We start from the raw sequence: 22,709 nt of genomic DNA on the forward strand, positions 1-22,709 counted from the left end.
GTTTTTCTCAATATAAAAGACACATTTGTTAAATAGTTTTTTTAAAAAAATAGATGAACAAAACAAAAAACCACTTAGGCTATCACCATTCAGAAATACCACTCTTAACATTTTGTGTATAGTTACAGTATCTTTCCATGTAAATGAAGATATTTTATCAGAGGTACACAAATCTTGACAAACTTTATTTTACTTAATGAAGTGGACATTTATTTTTTCCATATCGCTAAATATTATTCACAACACAATTTTATGTGATTAATATTCTTTAGTATGAAGAATGTCATATGGTTTATGTAATCAATTGTCTGTAGTTGGACCTTGATAATTTCCCCAAATTTTTCTATTAGAAGCAAAACTTGTGTATCTGTCTTTGTGTAGTTTTAAAAATATATTATTAGGTTGAATCCATAGAAATGAAATTGCTTGGTCAAAGGGCATGAACATTTTTGAAGGTTTTAATAGGTATTGCCAAATACTCTCAAGAAATGTTATAATAGCAATGTGTACTGCCATCTCGGTTTGTTAAAGTATTCATTTCCCCAAATCCTTTCAAACCTGGGTACATAAAAAGCCAATTTGCCAAGTTTATGTTTAAAATATGTTATAATTTTAATTTACATTAATTACTAGTAACTAATGTGAGATTAAATATCAAATATTTTCAAATGTTATTATATTTGGGATAAGGGCATTGCCATCTTATGTACTTTAATGTTGTATTGATGTGCTTGCCTTTTTCTTATTAATTTGCAAAAATTTCTAAATGTTGCTGTGTAGTTGATTTTTAAAATGCCTTTTCTGTGTTTGAGAATTCTCCTTCATTTGAGTTCTGGCCAACTTTCTTACTACAGAAATCAACAAGATAGGCTGCTTCATTTTGTAAGGTCCTTCACAGTCGTGGTGTTGCATGTGGTCTATTTCAACAAGTCATCTCCATCCATCTGGGACTTCGGAAGTTGGAGCTAGGGATGCAGAGAAGCGTGGAAAAATGGGAATTTATTCTGGTAATGAGGCAGGTCAAGCAGTGTCAGCAGGAGTACCTAATGTTCCATGCTCAGCCTCATTGGTGGTGGTGTCCTCAGCAGATGGGATCTGTGATACCATTTTGATTGTGATTCTGGCTGCCTAGCCTCTCATTTTTAATATAGTTATTTTAAAAGTCAGGTTTATTAGGGTGTTTACACATAGTAATATTCAAGAATATTGTTTGATGAGTTTTGACAAACGCATAACATTTTATAATCAAGATATAGACCATTTGCTTATTTATTGGCTATTTAACATGAGCCAGGCATGAAATGACTCACCTACGTTCTTTCACTTAAAACACATCACAACTTCTTGTTGTTGGTTCTATTATTCGTGTTTCACCAAACATATATTCTATAACTTGCCCCAAGTAACACTGTGGTTAGTGACTGAGCCAAGATGTAAACCTACAGTCATTTCTCCTGTTCTGCACTGCTTCAACAAATCAAGGCATTGTCATTTGTTAAAATGTTCATTACCTAGATATCCATAAAAAATAAGTGTATTTTTTCCACATTATTCCTATTTGAAATCTCCAATATTCAGAAACAGACCCTGAAACAAGATTCCACCACATATAATTTTGTTTTGGCATTTGCTATTGAATTCTCTGGAAATGATAGTTTGACATACAAAGTATTTGTGTTATATGCATATCAGAGGTCAGTGAATAAATCAACATGTGTTTAATGAATTCATTAATTTACACAGTAGACTACTAAGGTAAGAAATTATAAGTGGAGGAAATATATGGTCTTAGTTCTTAATCTAGTTGGTGGAAAAACAAGTGGAAATTGATTAGTTAGTTTACAATAAAAGATTCTTTATGTCCCAGGGTTTAACTATGTGATAGAGAAAAATATAGTGCTTAATGGGGGGAAGAAAGGGTTTGAGCTGTATGTTGAACAAGACATGGATTTGGAAGGGATAGAGAGGAGAAGTTTTTCCTATGAAGAGGTTAAGAGAGTGAGGGGTGAGAATGAGCTAGGCACATATATAAGACAGATACTAACTAAAGTAGAGAACTGGAACCAGAGGGTAGGAAGAAATGAAGCTAAATAAACACATGTTATAGAAGAACTTGTATACCAACAAAAGAAATCTGGAGTTGATTCAATAGCAATTAAGACACCATTATACACCTAGAAGTCAGAATGATTATTCAGAAACCACAATCTGTGTTCTCCAAAAGCTACATTAAGATGATGTTGAACTATAGAAGTCCCTTAAACACAAGTATGATATAAAGATTTATCAAAATATATTTTATTTTCCTTCCTAACAGCCTTTTTTTTTTTTTTTTTGACTAACCCTTGCCATTTGTATCTGTGACTCCTTCCTCTTACGGAAGAAGAGAGGAAGGCCCAAAGATGGTAAGTGACTTCTGCAAAGTCTTCAGCTAATTTGTGGTAAAATCAGGACTAGATATACATCATGTAATGACTGGCTGAGCATACATATCCTCAAATCTCTGGTTTCCAACATCTGTGCTAAGAAGCAATAGGATAGAATGACACAGACCTTGGACTCTCTGGGCTCAAAAGCCTGTTTTGTTACTCAGTAGCTTCTTACCTTAGGCATCCATGTTAATTTCCCAGTCCCCTGTGTTCTTCATCAGTTCAATGTGGGTGGTAATAACAACAGCATATAAACCTCATGGGTTACTGGGAAAATTAAAATAGCATATATATATATATATATACACACACACACACATAATACTTAGAATAGCATTTCGTACATCTCTTGGAGAAACAGGTGCAATGAAAGCAGAGTCAAGAGCCATATGCAAAAATGAAATAATGAAAGTCTTCTTCATTGAAAACAAATCATATAATATTGTTCTCTTCATTTTAAGTTTTTGACTGATACATCATTTTAAGATTTTTATCATCACTGTGTAGTAGGGAGAGTATGGCCTTGTGGTCAACTCCCTCATCTGAAATCGGAGCAATACTTACACACCCTATCAGGTTGTCTTCAAAGTGAAAGGAAATATTGTATATGAAGTTGAGTGTGTGCCACCTTGGAGAAACTCAGCAAATGTTAACTCTCTTTTCATCATTTCTTGTGTCTATTAGTGATTGATAGGAGATAAACAAATGATGGAATAGCATGTACATGTTGATGAAAACCTTAGAAGCAATTCATAATTTGTATGTTTACTGTGTGTATGTGTATGTTTTCTGAATATAGTTGTACATGTGTCTTCTTCCTCACTTTGATTTTCTATAATATGCCATTTAATAGGCTCCTTGAGTTTCTCTCTATGCACATTTTTTTGTAAGTTAAAGAAAGACAAGAAGTCATTAGACTGTATTGTGGAGGATTTTCCAAAAGACACTGTTTATGGTTACTGTCTCCCCATTACTTTAAGAAGGAAAAAGGGTAAAATTTTTACCTAACGTTTTGTTTTAAAATACTGTACATTGCCTAGAGTATATTAACCAAAATAACATTATATTGGGCGGTGAAATTTGGCTGTAAAAATATTTCAGTCGCTAAGTATTACGAAACTTTTGTTCGGCCTTAGGTAGTTAGGCCAACAGTGACTGTCTCTGCTTTTCTGAGTGGATTCTAAGGAAAAACAAGCTAACAAGAGAACAGGCTGTGTTTTGGATCCTATACCCTTGGGGCAATGTTTCCAGAGGAAAAGAGTCAATAGGACTCAACTTGGGTCCTATTTTGCAGGATGATGGGGGTTTCTAGGATGGAGGCACCATCGGAGGATAAGGCCCTTGCTAGAAGAAGTAGGAGAAAATGTCTCTCTGAGAAGATGTTCATAGATGTCAGTCTAACAAAGCCATCCTATATATCAGTAGCCACATCCCCACAGAGGGAGAAGAGCTGACACTGCAAGTGCCATGCTCTGGGACTAGGTGGTAGAGCAGGTGCTCCATGCCATCTTGTTAACTACCTCTGTTCTTTCTTCTTCTACGGGTTTTTTTGTTTACTAAACAACATTATGTTGAGGGTTTTTGTTGTTGTTGTTTGTTTGTTTGGTGCATTTGGTACTTTTTGGGAAGGATTTATTTATTTATTTATTTATTTATTTATTTTTGAGACGGAGTCTCGCTCTGTCGCCCAGGCTGGAGTGCAGTGGCGCGATCTCGGCTCACTGCAAGCTCCGCCTCCCGGGTTCACGCCATTCTCCTGCCTCAGCCTCCCTAGTAGCTGGGACTACAGGTGCCCGTCACCACGCCCGGCTAATTTATTTTTGTATTTTCAGTAGAGACGGGGTTTCACAGTATTAGCCAGGATGGTCTCCATCTCTGATCTCGTCATCTACCTGCCTTGGCCTCCCAAAATGCTGGGATTACAGGCGTGAGCCACCGCGCCTGGCGGGAAGGATTTTTATAAGCAATTTTCTTTTCTATCTAGAAGCCTTCTATAACACATACCCAACAATAGAGCCGTCGTTTCTATATCAATACGTGCTCACAAACTTCTTCATATGCTCCACATGGGAATGGGAGATGGAGGTACCCAGGAGAGGTTACAACGGTATCCACATTTTCAATTTGACATATCCCAGTTCAAGAAACAAGAAACACAGATTGCCTGTTCTAATAAAAGAAAAATCCCTACCCCCAAAGAACACAGAATATAAGCAAGTAGAAACATTCTTTTTAAAATTGTTTTCAGAACTATGAAAATTAATACTAGGAAATACTTCTTTTAATTTATAATAGCATCAAAAATGATAAAGCACTTATAGATAAATTTAACAAAGAAGTACAAAACACGTATACCGAGAACAACAGAACATTGTTGAACAAAATTAAAGAAAATTTGGGTAAATGGAAAGACATATTGTGTTCATGAGTTGAAAACAGTGTTGCTTAGATGGTGATATTTCCTCCTCTTACTTAAAGCCGCATGTATTCTCATATCATACACAAAAACGTGAAAATGTAAGAATAAATATTTCTTAGCTTTGCTAATCGCACAATTATTGGAGAGAAACAATCTTAATGTGATTATTTTGAAGACCATAGGTAAGAAAAGATGAAGTTGTTAATGTAGCAGTGAAGAAATAAAAGTATGAAAGTTTCCAAAATAGAGCAATGGAGAATGGGTGAGGAAATAGCATAGTGATGGAGTCCTGACACCTAATCCTTAGAACACTGTGGTCAGTACTTACTAAAACTAGCACAACTGGGGAATCTTTGATATATTTATCAGTCATCTGATTCTTGGATTCCTTATCTGTAAAATGGGGACAATAATAATACTAATTTGTTTTATAGGATTGCTGTGTGGATTAAAAGTTATCATAAATGTTAGCTGTATTTTTATGTTCTGTAGCTATTTTATTTGCTAGAATATTATTGATATAGTTAATAATTTCTTCACTTGAATAATGTTATCTCTCAAAAACTTTTAAAATACACATTCACTTAAATCCTATTAGAAAACATATAGTTTAATTTTCGAAAATATGTACAGAGAAAAGCAGTAAAATTGAGTTCAAATTATTTGTTATTTTGAAACAATCAGTTGACTAAATTTACCCGGAGGGAAGGGTGTCCTAGTTTCGATATTTAAGGAAAGCAGGTTAAAATAAATACACTGATAATAGAAATATACAACTCTGGAAAATTTTCGCCCAAGAATAAATGCCTGGGGGTGTGTCCAGGGCATTGTGCGGGGATGCCTTTATTGCTTAAGTTTGCTGTTTTCAGAAATTATTCACTACCAGTGTATGAGGCATAGAGGCATCCAGTTATACACCAGGTTTAAATGTTGATAAATCATAAAAAGACATCATTTTACATGGGGGAAAATGTATTCAACATTTTTCCCTGAGTAAAGTATGCAGAAAACCTGCTTAAATGGGGCATATAATTTTTAATGACTCAGGCCTTTAGTCCTCGGAAATGAACCAAGTGTGATAAATAAGATGGAAACTGGTGAATATTGAGTGTCTAGTCATCACATCATGAGATTTGAAATCACCTGAGAATGTATATGAAAGGTAGTAGCTTGAAAGAATTAGTCTTTAGTCTAACTGACTTTGAACAATGTGGAATAAATGGAAGAAAGTTGATTATAGTCAAATAACAAAAAAAACCTCTTCCTAAAAATTCAGAGATAGTGATGTGATAATAAAAAAGAGTGTAAAGTTTTCATGTTATAAAAATAAATCACCTTCACATAGAAATTATTTTGGGGTCGGTTTTCTTTAACCCACATATTATTGACAAGAAAATGTGTCTTCACCTTGCACCTTTTCTTTTGATAACTTTTGACCTTTGATTTTTCAAATGCCTATGAGTTTACACATAGGTAGGCTGCTCTTATTTTGTTCTTATTTCACTGGCTATTCTTAGGAGGAAATCTTCCCTAGTTAGCCCAAAAGAAACAAGACTTGTGCATCATTAAAAATAAATGAATGCAGTAATTCTTTTAGTTAATAAGATATAATAACTTAAAAATATATTAATGCTGTCCCTGAAGATCATAAAGAAGAGAGAATGTGGAAAATTAAAGAATTAGGTAAATCAAAGGAGCCTAAAATGAGCAGGTAACTAGTGAAGAAAAAAATTAAATATATTATATATACAATTGATTTTAATATAGCACCAATGGTGCATCAATGAAAAAAAAAAAACTGTATCCATGGAGCTTAATCTACTGTCGCTCCGTGGGCATCCAGTCTTTTAGGATTTCGAAATATTAAATAGCATAGGTAGATCAACAAGAAAAGGTACTTTAAAATACAGTGAAAAAGGAATGTGGTGAATGATCACACTACTCTTGTGAAATATTTTTGATAGGTGATATAATTAGAATAGCAATTTTCAATTTTGGCTTTGAGACAGCATTATGAGCTAATCACAGATTCATTTACAACCATAAACATGTAAAATTATTTAAAGTTAGGCATGATTTTAAGAATAAAACAAAAGACAAGGAATCAAAGCTTTAGAAAGATTCAGAATCACAGAGGTAAGGACAAAAGGCTTTATAGCAATTATCAAATATAAAACCATGAAAGTCAAGAAAATGGACATTTAACAAATCAAAATTAGATCTATTGAGAAGAGAGAACTGAGAGTTATGCCAAAAACTACAGAAAAATTTTAATATTTATGAAAAGTCTCAGAGTTCATAATATAGAAGAAACACCAGTTCATCTTGAAAAAATAGAGTTGAAGATTGCAATGTATGTTGATTAAATAAATTTCACACAAATTATTTTTTCATTATAAAAATATTCTCAAGCATGTTTCACTATTTTTTAATAGAGAAAAGCAAAGGAAAGGGTAGTCTTTACTGCAAGTGCAAACCAATTATGTGCTTATATTCTGGGGAAAACATTGACTACATTTATAAAACATAAAGTTAGTTCACTTAAATTTTCTGATTTATAAAAAAATACACATAAAGTGCAGAAATACATAAGCATATATGCACATATACATCTGTTTGTGTGTGTATGTGTGCTAGTATTATTTTCCTAGCATAAAACCCAAATTGTGGATTTTTGAATGGCAATTAAAAAGAAATTTAAAAGTTCATACGTTCCATACAGTATTGTTTAACATTTAAAACTTTTTGTTTCATTCCAAGTATGGACTTCACAGATGCAGTCTCAATGTTTATAAAATGAGTATAAAAATCTTTACCTTATATGATTGTGTATCAACTAGGGAAATATATGTAAAACAATTAGTACAGTGCCAGGCATATAGTAAATTTTTTGTAAAGGTGAATATTATTAAAATAAATGATTGCTTAAGCTCAAGAGTTTGAGGCTGCAGTGAGCTATAATTGCGTCACTGCACTCCAGCTTGGGTAGCAGAGGGGGATCCTGTCTCAAAAAAAAAAAAAACCATATTATGAGAATTGGGAAATTGAATGCTTATACTACTAGAGATGCTTTTACTACTGACACAGAATGATAAACATACTACAGCCACTACAAAGGAAGAGCTAAACATGAAAAAATTATATTTTAAATTTGATAAATTGGCCTTATTTAAAATAAACTTTGGGCGCGGTAGCTCACACTTGTAATCCCAGCACTTTGGGAGGCCTAGGTGAGCAGATCACTTGAGCCCGGAAGTTTGAGACCAGTCTGTGCAATGTGGCAAAACCCTGTGTCTACTCAAAATACAAAAATTATCTGGGCATGGTGGTGCACGGCTGTACTCCCAGCTCTTCAGAAGGCTGAGGTGGGCGGATCGCTTGAGCCCAGGAGGTCCAGGCTGCAGTTAGTAATGATTACACCACTGCACTTCGGCCTGGGAGACAGAGGAGACCCTGTCTCAAAAGGAAAAAGCAGACAAACCAAAACCCCAAAACTTTACTATTAGCAAAAATTTCTAATATTTATGGCTAATTTATTGAGTTAATTGACAGATGTTTGTTTTGGCCATTCTATACAGTACTTACAACTCTACTGAAAAGAATTAAAAGGTTTATTGCAAGCTTTCCAATTGTATGCATAACATACCTGTTCCTCAAAGTATATTAACTGATTTCTCCAAAAGGCCAATTATCAAATATTCTAATATTTGTGGCAGATTAAATATGGATTCTGGGTTATTAGAAGTGTAGAGATTTATATGCATGATAGGTAGTAGATAAAGACATGATGAAGTTAAAGATTTTATTGCCTAGAAATACATATTTTCTAGATCTATTCAGGAAATTAGCTGCATATGTGTGAAACTGTTATCATCTGCTTTACATTTTTCCATCTGGGCCAAAGGATAGTGTCCATCCAATCTCTTGCTAAAACATAATGCACTATAGTTTGCTATTCTCTATATCTACTAGTCTAGTAATTCTATTAAAATAGATATTTGGTTGGGCCAGATATTCCTTCATTGATTTACTCACTCAATGATAATTTCTAAAGATACACAAGGATGTATTATTAGTGAATGTATGCTGGAATTTAGTGACTGTCATTTTCTAAATGCTCGCAAGATGTCAGTTCTGTAAGCATTCCATAATTTTGCTGGTCTATAATTTTCAGAATTTAATGTTGAGCTTTTAAAATCTCCATAATGTTTTCTCTATTTTGTTTTTGACTGTTGAACAGAATATTTTATCCTGTGAACAAGCAACTATGAAGACTAAGGATAAAATATATAGTCAGATTTTGTCATAATTATAAGATATTCGACAAATAAATATTAATTTTTCCTTTAAACAATAAAATCTAGTTTTTGGTGCTGTCTTTTCTAAGTTCTCCAAAATCTAGAGCGTAGTTTTAGAGGTGGCCCTTCTGGATTTGAATCCCAGTTCAACTGTTATACATTTTAGTTACTTCCTGGGTAATTGTGAATATATTAATACTTGTGTTGTAGGGTTGTTGCAAATAGACTAAGGTTTTCATAAAGCATTTGATACAAGATATGGAACATTGAGCAGTCCTCTAGCTGTTTGTTCAGCTTTTCTAAACTCCTCACTTCTAGCGGTGGTGCAGATTTTGGGCCAGAAGTAACCCTGGGCTATGAGATTGCAATTGTTTTGGGGATGGGAGTGAAGTGAAGGTTTGAGGTAAGGTACAAATTGATGGGATTGTCACTACCAAGCAGTCCAGGGAAATGGGAGAAAGAGCCATGCAAAGAAGATAGAAGGCTAGGTAGACAGAGCAAGAGCTGAGAATGTTGGGATCCACATATAAGAGACGAAGTGTTATTATTGAAATAGGAAGGTTTAGGTTGGTTGGTAGCTTTACTCGAGCTGAGAAAATCCAGATATGTTGTTTGTAACTGAATGAGGACAGAGATGCCAGCGTGAGTCTTTTAACAGCCAACAGTTTATCGTACACTAGTCTTGAGCAGCTTCAATCTGAATTCATCTCCCCAGGACAGGAGGAAGTAAGGAGATCTTATGTCCTTTCTTACTTAGAACTGCCACAACCCCTATCCCTCACCAGTCAGGCCCCATGTCACACAGGTGGCCCAGCTGGAATACTAACATCAGCTAATTCCATTATATTCTTGTCGTTCTTGACATTGCCAGAAAACGTAATCTCTCATACTTTCCAATTCCAATAGTGTTTTCTCTGGGCCTCCTAACCCCATATTCTTTCTGTCCACAAATCTCCTTTTCAGTTGCAACCCCCATCCAATTTTAAACAACTCCCACATTTTCAATACTGAGGTTAGTCATTAATTGAGCTGTAACGGGTATATATTTTCTACTAACTGTTTTGGAAAGTCACTTTGACACTTAGCCAATATTATAGGTATGCACTCATCCTTCCCATGACCCTTTTCCTTCCATATACTTTAGAATGTTCTTCCTTGATAGAATGTAAGCTCTATGAGGGCACGCGGTTTTGTTTTACTTACTAATGTGGATCAAGTAACCATAGCAGTGCCTCTCATATAGTAGGTATTCAATAAATAAGCATTGAATAAATGAATTTAATGAGCATACATTCAACAAATATGTGGTTATATGACAATATGACAATGAATGAGTAAAATAATATTTTCCCTTATGGAGTTTACATTCTAATGTGTAAATGCCAGAAGGCTATGACAAACAGACAATAACCATGTAAACAGATATAATTCCATACATTCATTAATCTATGGGGAAAATAAATCACATTAAGGAAATAGTGACTGATAGAAAGAATTTTGGTTATTTTAGATAGACTGGTTAAGACAATTCTCCTTGGGGAGGCAAATCTGGGCAGAATACTGATGTGATGCAAAATGAAGATTTTGGACACAAAAAGACTTGGGAATAGGCAGGAGTAGCAAACAGAGAATAGAAAGGTCTTGATGTGACAAAATGTTTTATGTATTTGAGAGAAAGAGTGGTTGGAGATATTGTTAGGGAGATGAGGAAAGGCCATGTTGTTCAGGTCTTACAGGTTATCTATATCCGGGGGTCCCCAACCCCTGGGCCTTGGACGGATACCGATACCAGTCTGTGGCCTATTAGAAACTGGTGGCACAGCAGGAGGTGAGCAGCGGGCTAGTGAGCATTACCTCCTGAGCTCTGCCTCCTGTCAGATCAGTGGTGACATTAGATTCTCATAGGACAGGAACCCTATTGTGAACTGCTCATGCAAGGGATCTAGGTTGCACTCTCCTTATGATAATGTAATGCCTGATGATCTGAAGTGGAACAGTTTCATCCCCAAACTACACTCACTCTACCCCTTCCCATGGAAAAATTGTCTTCCTTGAAACCAGTCCCTGGGGCCAAAAAAATTAGGGACCACTGATCTACAGGATTTTCATTTTATTTAAATGTGATATGAAGTCATGGGAAAGTTTGGAAAAGTCTCATGATCTTATTCAGGATGATAAAATAATGAATTGAAAAGCTACTTGGTGAAGAGAGAAAGCAGAGACCAGCAAGGCGTCTACTGTAATATCAAATGACAAATGATGGTGGACTGAGCCGGAGTGGTGGCAGTGGAGTAGAATCAGGTTCTGGATATTCTTTGAAGATGGATTCGAAGTGGTAAGAGAAAGAGAGGAATTAAGAATGGGTCTTAGATTCCTCAGCTGAGCTGGGGAAATCCATTTTACTATTAGTGTTTCCTCAGGAAGAGAATGAGCTAATGCATTTGGGGAAAATATTATTGCTTCCGGAAAACTCAAAAGAAAATGATCATTTAAAATAAAAACTATTGTATCCTTTGTTTTCTCTTAATTTTTTTTAGAATCTCCCAGTCTTTTATTTTGAAAAATGTTAACTTCAATAAGAATTTGAAAAAAATAGTACAACCATATATCCTTTACCTATGTTCACTAATTACTAATGTTTTGCCACATTTGCTTTCTCTATCTTTTCACATACACACAAAAACACACACAGTTTTTCTCTGAAATATTTGAAAGTATGTTGCAGACATCATGAAACTGCACTGCTAATATTTTGGTATATATTTACACATATTTACTGAGAACAAGAAAATTTTCTTATGCAAATACAAGACCAGAGAAATTTTACATAGCTACAATGCTTTTAATCTAATATATAGCCTATATTGAAATTTTCTCAGTTGTTCAAATACTGTTATTTTTCCTCTTATCTTGAGTCATTCAATGATCAAGTTATGTGTTTTTAATCATTATTAATCTGGGGAGAGGTTGGCAAGCTTTCTGTGATGGCTCAGATAGTAAATATTTTGGGTTTTGTGGGCTACCCCATATATTTTCTGTTGCAGCTACTCAGCTCTGCTATTGTAGCACAAAAGAAGCCACAGACAATATGTAAATAAATGAGTGTGGCTGTAGCCGATACACTTTTTTTGTTTGTTTGTTTTTGAGATGGAGTTTTGCTCTTGTTGCCCAGGCTGGAGTGCAATGGCACAGTCTCAGCTCACTGCAACCTCTCCCTTCCGGGTTCAAGCGATTCTCCTGCCTCAGCCTCCCAAGTAGCTGAGATTACAGGCACCCACCACCATGCCTGGCTAATTTTTATTTTATTTTATTTTATTTTATTTTATTTTATTTTATTTTATTTTATTTTATTTTATTTTATTTTAGTAGAGGCGAGGTTTCACCGTGTTGGCCAGGCTGGTCTCAAATTCCTGACTTCAGCTGATTCACCCGCCTTGGCCTCCCAAAGTGCTGGGATTACAGACGTGAGCCACTGCACCCAGCCAACTTTTTTATGGCCTCTGAGGTTTGAATTTCATATAAAATTCATGATTCACAAAACATTATTCTTCCTTTGATTTTTTCCAACAATTTTAAATATAAAAATCATTCCTAGTTTGTTGATTGTATAAAATCAGGCAGCAAACTGGATTTATCCTATGGCCTATGGTTTGCTAATCTCTGATCTAGAGCAGCACTCTTTGTTTTTTTTTGTGGGGGGGGTCTTTAACGATATTGTCATTTTTGAAAAGTCCAGGCCTATGGTCATATTCTGATTTTTTTCTTCACTATTAAATACAGGTTTAGCTTTTTGGCTAGAGTACTACAAAAATGGTATTGTGTTTTTCTCAGTGCATTGCATGTCAAGAAGTATAAATGATGTCAATTTATCCTGTTATTTGTGAAGCTCTCATCTTTTAATTCAGTTTTGTGACTATAGGATAATATTTCTTATTGATCTAAACATATCCATACATGTTCTCATAAACATGAATTTTATAGTGGAAAACCTACGTTTTTCCAAAAATTAAATTTTTAATTTTATTTCTATTTTTTTAACTTTCATTTTAAGTTCAGGGGTACATGTGCAGGTTTGTTACCTGGGTAAACTTGTGTCATGGGGTTTGTTGTACAGATTATTTCATCATCCAAGTATTAAGCCTAGTACCCATTAGTTATGTTTCCTAATCCTCTCCCTGCTTCCACCCTCCACCCTCTGATGGGCCCCAATGTATGTTGTTTCCCTCTATACGTCCATGTTTTTTCATCATTTAGCTCCCACTTATAAGTGAGAACATGCAGTATTTGTTTTTCTGTTCCTGTTAGTTTGCTGAGGATAATGGCTCCCAGCACCATCCATGTCCCTGCAAAGGACATGATCTCTTTCTTTTTTATGACTGCATAGTATTCCAATATGGAGCTATGATTGGTGTATTTTATTTACTGACTGTTTTGGAAAGTCATCACAAATGTGTATATGTACCATATTTTCTTTATCCAGTCTGTCATTGATGGGCATTTAAATTGAGTCCATGTCTTTGCTATTATGAATAGTGCTGCAGTGAACATATGCATGCATCTGTCTTTATAATAGAACGATTTATATTCCTTTATACCCAGTAATGAGATTGCTGGGTCAAATACTATTTCTGTTTTTAGTTCTTTGAGGAATCACCACACTGTCTTCTACAATGGCTGAACAAATTTACACTCCTCCAAGAGTGTATAAGTGTTCCTTTTCTCCACAATCTTGCCAGCATCTGTAATTTTTTGACTTTTTAATAATAGTCACTATGACTGGTGTGAGATGATGTCACATAGTGGATATGATTTGCATTTCTTTAATGATCAGTGATGTTGAACTTTTTTTCATGATTGTTGGCCCCAGGTATGTCTTCTTTTGAGAAGTGTCTGTTCATATCCTTTACCCACTTTCAATTTTTACTTTATTTAATTGATCAATTGATTGATTTATTGAGATGGAATCTCACTTTGTTGCCCAGGCTGGAGTGCAGTGGTGCGATCTCTGCTCACTGCAACCTCCACCTTCTGGGTTCAAGCGATTCTTGTGCCTAAGCCTCCCAAGTGGCTGGGATTACACCATGCCCAGCTAATTTTTGTATTTTTAGTAGAGATGGGTTTTCGCCGTCTTGGCTAGGCTGGTCTCCAACTCCTGACCTTAAGTGATCCACCCGCCTCAGCCTCCCAAAGTGCTGGGATTACAGGTATGAGTCACTGTGTCCAGCTCCTTTAACCACTTTTTAATGGGGTTGTTTTTTCTTGGAAATTGTTTAAGTTCCTTATAGATGCTGAACATTAGCCCTTTGTAGGATGCGCAGGTTGCAAAAATTTTCACCCATTCTATAGTTGTCTGTTTACTCTGTCACTTGTTTCTTTTGATGTGCAGAAGCTCTTTAATTAGATCTGATTTGTCAATGTTTGCTTTTGTTGCAATTGCTTTTGGTGTCTTTGTCATGAAATCTCTGCCCATGCCTATGTCCTGAATGATATTGTCTAGGTTGTCTTCTAGGTTTATATAGTTTTGAGTTTTATAATTAAGCTTTTAATCCATCTTGAGTAATTTTTGTATAAGGTGTAAGGAAGGGGTCCAGTTTTAAACTTTGGCACATGGCTTGCCAGTTATCCCAGCATTACTTATTGAATGGAAAATCTTTTCCCCATTCAATAAATTTATCTATTGCTTGTTTTTGTCAGATTTGTCAAATATTAGATAGTGGCAGGTGTACAGTCTTATTTCTGGGTTTTCTATTCTGTTCCATTGGTCTATGTGTCTGTTTTTGTACTGGTACCATGCTGTTTTGGTTACTGTAGCCCTATAGTGTAGTTTGAGGTAGGGTAACGTGATGCTTCCACTTTTGTTCTTTTTGCTTAGGATTGAATTGGCTACTTGGACTCTATTTTGCAAGCCCAAGAGTTCTTAACAGAGAAACAATTATATGCAGAGATGATCAACCATTAGGAAATTATGCATTGCTTATGGGCACAAGGTTTATAATAGGCAGAAATTTGCAAATGAACTCAGCAGAGTTTTACATTACTTTTATTTTATTAAAAAGTTAAAAAGATTACCTGCAGAAAACAAAATCAATCAAATTCCTCTGTTCATGGTACACTATCATCTTTTCTCCTTGTTCACTTTATATCTTCTTGTTATTTTCAAGCCACCCCTGACCACTCAACTGCATTTAGATATATATATTCTTTTCAGATTACATATATGTATACATATAGTGTATTATAATCTCATTCTTTTTCTGATTTTCTTATTCTTTATTGTTTTCAGGATTTATGTGTATTTTTCTATGTGTCAGTTTGCTCTGATCATATTCCATAGTACACATTTATTCTACTTTATTTCCCTAGCAAAGTGCACCTAAATTGCTTCCAACTTCCTTCCATCACAAATAATGCTGTGATAAACATAATGACACACAACTCCTTTGGTGTCTCTGCACATATTTCTCTGGACATATACTGAAGAGAATGATTGCCATGTCTTAGGGGATGCACATTCCATACCACAGTTTACACTGCCAGACTAAAAGAGCTCTGTTGCTCTTCATGCCTGCCACAATGCACAAGATTCCTATTTCTCCATAAGCTCACCAACATTTGGTGGTATCTCTAGTTTTTGTCAAAGTGATGTGTATAAAGTGGTGCCTCATGTTTTAATTTGCATCCACATAAGAATCAGTGTGGTAGATCGTCTCCTTATGTAATAGTTTTTCTGTTGGATATTCATTCTGATATGGGAAATTATATTGGATTATGTGGGTTGCCCCAATGTAATTACATATGTCTAAAGTGTCTAATACCAGAAAACCTTTCCTGACTGTGATCTGAGGGAGATGTGACTATGAAAGAATGGGCAGATAAGTGGAATGTTGGTGGCTTTGAAAATGGATAGAGGTGAGATCAGGAGCAAAGAAATAGATGGCCTGTAAAAGCTGGCAAAAGTAAGCAAACAGATGCTGCTCTAGAGCCTTCAGAAAAAAATGCAGTCCTGTAGATGCCTTGATTTAGGTCCAATGAAAAAAGAGTGCTGCTCTAGATCAGAGATTAGCAAACCATAGGCCATAGGATAAATCCAGTTTGCTGCCTGATTTTATACAATCTACAAACTAGGAATGATTTTTATATTTAAAATTGTTGGAAAAAATCAAAGGAAGAATAATATTTTGTGAATCATGATTTTAGATGAAATTCAAACTTCAGCTGTTTTTCATAATTAATTTTAAAAAATATTCTTCTCCACCTTTGCCCTCTACTTTGAATATCTTTTGATGATATATTTTCCTACTACAGTGTGGTACCAAGAGCTAAATTGTGATACGATAGGTGACTTATGAGTAGCACAGAATATAGTAGGCCCATCTCTACCTAGTTCTGGTCACCACACTTCTGTCAAGGTAGCTCGGAGAAACGATGTCTGCTTATTCACCACATCATGAGGTCACCTCAAACTAAGCAGGCAGCCAATGAAAACCAGTGAGCTTTCTTTACACTAACTTTCTGAAAGTCATTTTTTCTTATTTTACTTTGTGACTTTTTTAAAAAGCTGTAGCTTCATGGAATTTAATCCTGGTATTTAGAACACTTACTGTTTGTTTAACTCTATTAAATTTCACTTTGATTTACTCTGTTGACATCTACTTTTAATTTTATCCTGTGAAATATCTTACTGTGGCTTCCGTTCTAGTAAATCTTTGTATTTGTTGAATATACTATCTTATGTAAATGAAGTTTAATGATAAAACATTGGGTAGGGAAGAGACAGGATCAGAAATTCTGTGGAATACAACTATAAACTGCTATTTATAAAGACTGCAATCTATTAACTAATGAAGTAATTAATGAACCAATCATCAATCAATTATTATTCTTTTGGTATAGTTGACAGAAAAAATATAAATCCACATACTGTAGTATTAGGCAGCTCATGTGTCTCTTTCATTCACAGGAAAATAATGAGACACTTCATCAAATGTCTCTTAAACTCTAGTCTACTCGTGACATTCCTCTGAGGTAATCTTAAAATATTAGATCAAGAGTGTGGTCTGAAGCAAAAAACAAAATTTGAAACGTGGAGGAAATTTACAAAAGCCTCTAGGTTACCAAACGAGAATTGTGAGGATTTGAGCTGCATAATTTTAGTGCTGGGATTTTGGAGCTAATATAATTCAATCCCCAGACCAAACAGATAATCTAAAAGTTTGGAAAAGTAGGGTGAACTTGGTAAGATCCTGTACTTAGAGACAAAGTGGACTTAGGACATGTTTTGCTGAACATCTTATTCAGTGATGGTTCTACCACTTACCACACCATAACTCTGTTGATCTTTATTTCTCAGCTAAGTGGCCGACTCACCTTCTTTATCTTCTTCTTTTATGGACATTTCACTGTACGGAGGCTGAAGCTGTGGGAAGCAAGTGAATTCTTTCTTTGAAAGGCCATCACTTTGCCCTCAGCAGTGTTTAATTGTGGGAAATATGAACTGCTTGAAAAAAGTCTCCCTTATTTTTTCAGCCTATTTTATACTGAGGTTTTCTAGAGATCAAGAGGTAAGGCCAGATGTCTCATTTTCTCAAATTATCTTTTAAGCTCCTTGCTTGTTTAAAATATAGAAAAATGTGTTCATGAAATTAAACAACTTCCATGCCCCAGCTTTTCTTTGGTATGGAATAATTTTCTGTATTTAAAACTATTGAAAGTTCTGGGTAAATTTTAAATTCCAGGTGGTTACAGAAAAGGGCTACTTTCTTTGAAGTTTTCTATGCAATCCAACTGGCTAAGGACTGATCAACCATCACATTATCATTTCAATAAACTGTGTAATAACAGGAATAAGTGAATAGGACTGTTATCTCTGTCTTTTTTTTTTTTTTTTTTTTTTTGAGACGGAGTCTCACTCTGTCGCCCAGGCTGGAGTGCAGTGGCGCGATCTCGGCTCACTGCAAGCTCCGCCTCCCGGGTTCACGCCATTCTCCTGCCTCAGCCTCCCGAGTAGCTGGGACTACAGGCGCCCGCCACCACGCCCGGCTGATTTTTTTTGTTATTTTTAGTAGAGATGGGGTTTCACCGTGTTAGCCAGGATGGTCTCCATCTCCTGACCTCGTGATCCGCCCGTCTCGGCCTGTTATCTCTGTCTTACAGGTAAGGAAGGTGATATAGCTAGTGAGTACATCTGGCTCTAGAGTATGTACATTTAGCCACACTCTCTACTGTCTCTCAAAATACCCCAATGTTCTTAGTTTAAGGAATTGAATAGTCTTGATAATGGATTTTTACTCACTTGCAGTGGGAGAAGGAAAGGGAGTGCTGGAGACGTAGTAGTGGAATGTGCATTAAGACAAAAGTGTTATTCAGTTATCAATGCTTATACTTGAGCCCTGTATGTTTTATTCACCATTTCAAACTCCTGTGTCCATATTGGATACGGGTTTCCTACCTGCATCAGAGCCTCTACATTCTTTTAGCTTCTTAACTATAATTTCTTTTCTAAATCTTGAGACCTTTTCTCTCTTTTACTGTCCTCTTTGCTTCTATCGTAGAATATACCTGTAATATTAGCTCTATAAAAATAGATGTTGGCCAATCGTTTTACTAACCTTTATAATATATCATCAGGATTATATGACAATAGAATTTTCATTGAATTATTCTGATGTCATTCCTCTTTAGTTTACTTTCCCAGGTTTGGTTGATATTTCCTCTTGTAATCCACTAATTCTTTTTCCAAAGATGAATTTACTGTAAGCTAAGTAGATAAAAATTTGCCTACTGATTCAGGGGAGAGTTAATGAACTATCATTGATACCTACTAAACATCCATCTTTTGAGACTATATGTCAGTAATTATCTATATATCTTTCTTTATGTTTAAATGTTTTATTATAAAAGTTTAAATATATGCAAAAATAGAGACTAATTTAATCAACTTTATTAACCCATCATCTAGTTTTAATAATTATTAACATTTTACTAATCTTGTCTCTTAAAGACATGGTGGATTTTTGGAATTTAAAAAATAGTGGTTAATCACATGACATATAAATTATTTTTCTATTATTTCTACAATGTTGTCACCTTATTATTTTGTACATGATAATATTATTTGAAGGCATTTATTGAAGATTCAGCTTCACTTTGATTTTTCTTAAAAAACTATGCTGTCATTTAAATGACATTTCCAATATATTATGATTTCTATAAAATTGGATCAAACTGTTTTTAATGAGTTTTCTAAGACTATAAACTTATGATAACCTTGGAAATTAAAGTTTTTAACTTTTGGTATAAAGCAAAGAGTACTCATCTTTGCCTGTCTACTCTTTGTGGCCATCTCATCTTCATTTAGCTGTAAATCCCTGGGTGGTGTCTTTATAGATTTGTCTTATGAATTATCAAGTGTTTTGTTGCAGAATAAAAGTAAGAATTTAAATAAGTAATGAATTATGGAGAATATTATTTAAACTTTCACCAAAAGATACAATTAAGAAAGAAAATGCGGCTGGGCAAGGTGGCTAACGCCTGTAATTCCAGCCCTTTGGGAGGTTGAGGCTGGTGGATCACCTGAGGTCAGGAGTTCAAGACCAGCTGGCCAACATGGTGAAACCCTGTCTCTACGAAAAATACAAAAAAGTAGCCAGGCATGGTGGCGAGCGCCTGTAATCCCAGCTACTTAGGAGGCTGAGGCAGGAGAATCACTTGAACCTGGGAGGTGGAGGTTGCAGTGAGCCGAGATGGTGCCATTGCACTCCAGCCTGGACAACGTGAAACTTTGTCTCAAAAAAGAGAAAGAATGAGAGAGAGAGAGAGAGAAAGAAAGAAAGAAAGAAAGAGGGAGAGAGGGAGGGAGGGAAGGAAGGAAGGGAGGGAGGAAGGAAGGAAGGAAATTCAATCCAAAGATTTATAAAACAATAAATGGAAGGTTCTAGTGTAGAGTGAGAAACAGAAGCAATTTAGAATTAAGCCATGTGCTGTTGATTAATAAAAGAATATATGTGTCCTAGCTCATATGTTATACAACATTATATATGTTGTATATAATATATGTTATCTGTTGTATATATGTTAATATATGTATATATGTTAATATATTATATATAATAAATATATAATATATGTTGTATATATGTTAATATAATATATGTTGTATATAATATATATTATATGTTCTAAGGATCCATATAATATGAAAAAAAGCGATGTTTTGGTATGCTTTAAAGTTTCTTTTCAATAGTCATGCAAGAATGGGATGACAATTTTGTAATTATGGCCTTGAGTAAGCAGCTTATTGCATTACGGTATGACAAAAGTACCTGGTGGTCTCAAAATATCCACTACTGTCTTGACCTAATACTTGAAAATTTCACAATTAATAAACCTATGGGGTTATGACATTAAATGCTTAAGTATTATAATTGCATTATATGTGAAACCTACTCCATTAAATCATAACCACCATTATCACAATGGCACCAATTAAGTTATCACATCGGGTTACCCACCCATCTAAAAGACACAGGAACAAGTTGGCGAGCTTTATGCAAGAAAGAGAGAACAGAGACAGTGTAGAAGAGAAGTTAAAGAAGCTTTGAAAACCACAAAGAGCTAGTTGTTTGATCGCAAGAAGTATCAAATCAAAGATTGGGGATGGTGTTTTTTGTTTTTGTTTTTTTTTAGGTGTACAGGAAGTAGAATTTATTGGTGAGTATTAAGAGGGGGGCAGCATATTGGAAGCCCTCATGAGTGCAGGGCCCGCCATTTGTCCAGAGGACCACGATTGGGGATGTACTTGACCCCACAGCCATCTGGGATGAGCCGCTTTTCAGCCACCATGTCTTCAAATTCATCAGCATTGAACTTGGTGAAGCCCCACTTCTTTGAGATGTGGATCTTCTGGCGGCCAGGAAACTTGAACTTGGCCCTGCGCAGGGCCTCAATCACATGCTCCTTGTTCTGCAGCTTGGTGCGGATGGACATGATAACTTGGCCAATGGAACCCTGGACACAGTGCCCTGGGGCTTTCCAAAAGCACCTCGCATGCCTCTTTGGAGCCTGTCAGCCCCAGCACAGGACAACATCTTGTTGATGCGGATGACGTGGAAGGGGTGGAGCCACACCCGGATTATGGAAGCCATCCTTGCCGCAACTTTTTACCATGTGCTTATTGGCACAAATTCGGGCAGCCTCCAGGCCTTCACGGGACAGCTGCCATATTCATCTGAAACCATGTGGCCACAGAGCAGAAACTCATCCACTTTTGCCTTCTTCCGCCCTAGGTCAAAGATGCGAATCTTGGCATCAGGAACACCTCGGCAGAAGCGAGACTTTGGGTACGGCTTGTTCTTACAATACCGGTAACAACTGGCGGGGCGGCGGCCCATGGCGACACCAGGATCTTCAGTGGCGCGCCGAAGGGAAAGAGGGGGATGGTGTTCTTAAAGGGGATAACAAATGGCCAACTAGTAGCTCTACCTTTAGATAGCCCGTGTCCAGATTATTGCAGTTTTAGATATGATACACTGAAAAGTGTTGCTTTGTATTAAAGACTTACTTTATTTTTTGTATATAATCTAGTTTTTCTTCTATAAGTTAGGATATCAATAATCATGGTTTTAAGATTTGGGAATGTTCTGAGGAAAGCCATGGGTAGCTATACAGATTGAGATTTACTTTTATAAATCCAAATAAATCCACAAGGAAGAGAAAAACATAATTTATGTGTTAGTCAGTAGAATTGGGACTTCAGTATTGTTTGGAAAACCACTCAGGTTCATGATGCAATGAAGGAGGCATTACTAAGGTTTGGCAAAGAAAATATCCTTGGTTAAAATCTCTTCTTTAGAAACCCAAATAATCACACTATATTCCTCAGACAGTATGGATTATAATATATAAAGACTAAAAATGTAATACATAGGAACCTGATAATTAAAAATTCAGATGTGTTTATATTTTCTATTATTGGTCGATTTTTTTAAAAAAAGATTCCTTTTGGCTGGTATTAAATTTGAAATAAATTTGAAAATCACAAAGTTTATAAAAAGTTTTTTTTTTTTTTTTTTTTTTTTTGAGATGTAGCCTTGCTCTATTGACTAGATTGGAGAGCAGTGGTGCAATCTCAGCTTACTGCAACCACCGCTTCCTGGGTTGAAGCGATTCTCCTGCCTTAGCCACCCGAGTAGCTGGGATTACAGGTGCATGCACCACCACACCTGGCTAATTTTTGTATTTTTAGTAGAGACGGTGTTTCACTATGTTGGCCAGGCTGGTCTCAAACTTCTGACCTTAGGTGATCTGCCTGCCTCGGCCTCCCAGAGTCCTGGGATTATAGTCGTGAGCCACAGCACCTAGCACATAAAAGTTTTTTTTAACTTTCATTTGTATTCCACATTAGGAGTCTTGTAAGGCATTATGTCATATTTTAAAAATATTTAAAATAATTTGCTAACAATGCCTTCCTATTTTGTGCTTTAGACATACCATAAAATTTATGTAAAACTTGGGCATAAAACTGAACTGTAAAGATTTTAAGCTTTTCTTAATAAAGGAACTCAG

The 22,709-nt window shown here is 35.6% G+C and overlaps 1 pseudogene across 1 annotated transcript; it reads right to left on the bottom strand.

The window, feature by feature from the left end:
- Nucleotides 1-20,820: 20,820 nt before the first annotated feature.
- On the bottom strand, nt 20,821-21,571 carry LOC112617082 (annotated as a pseudogene). The gene has a single exon (XR_003117844.1). The product of XR_003117844.1 is annotated as a 60S ribosomal protein L10-like (transcript).
- Nucleotides 21,572-22,709: the final 1,138 nt, after the last annotated feature.

This window comes from Theropithecus gelada, unplaced genomic scaffold (assembly GCF_003255815.1).
Source record: "Theropithecus gelada isolate Dixy unplaced genomic scaffold, Tgel_1.0 HiC_scaffold_15876, whole genome shotgun sequence".
NCBI classification, from domain to species: domain Eukaryota; kingdom Metazoa; phylum Chordata; class Mammalia; order Primates; family Cercopithecidae; genus Theropithecus; species Theropithecus gelada.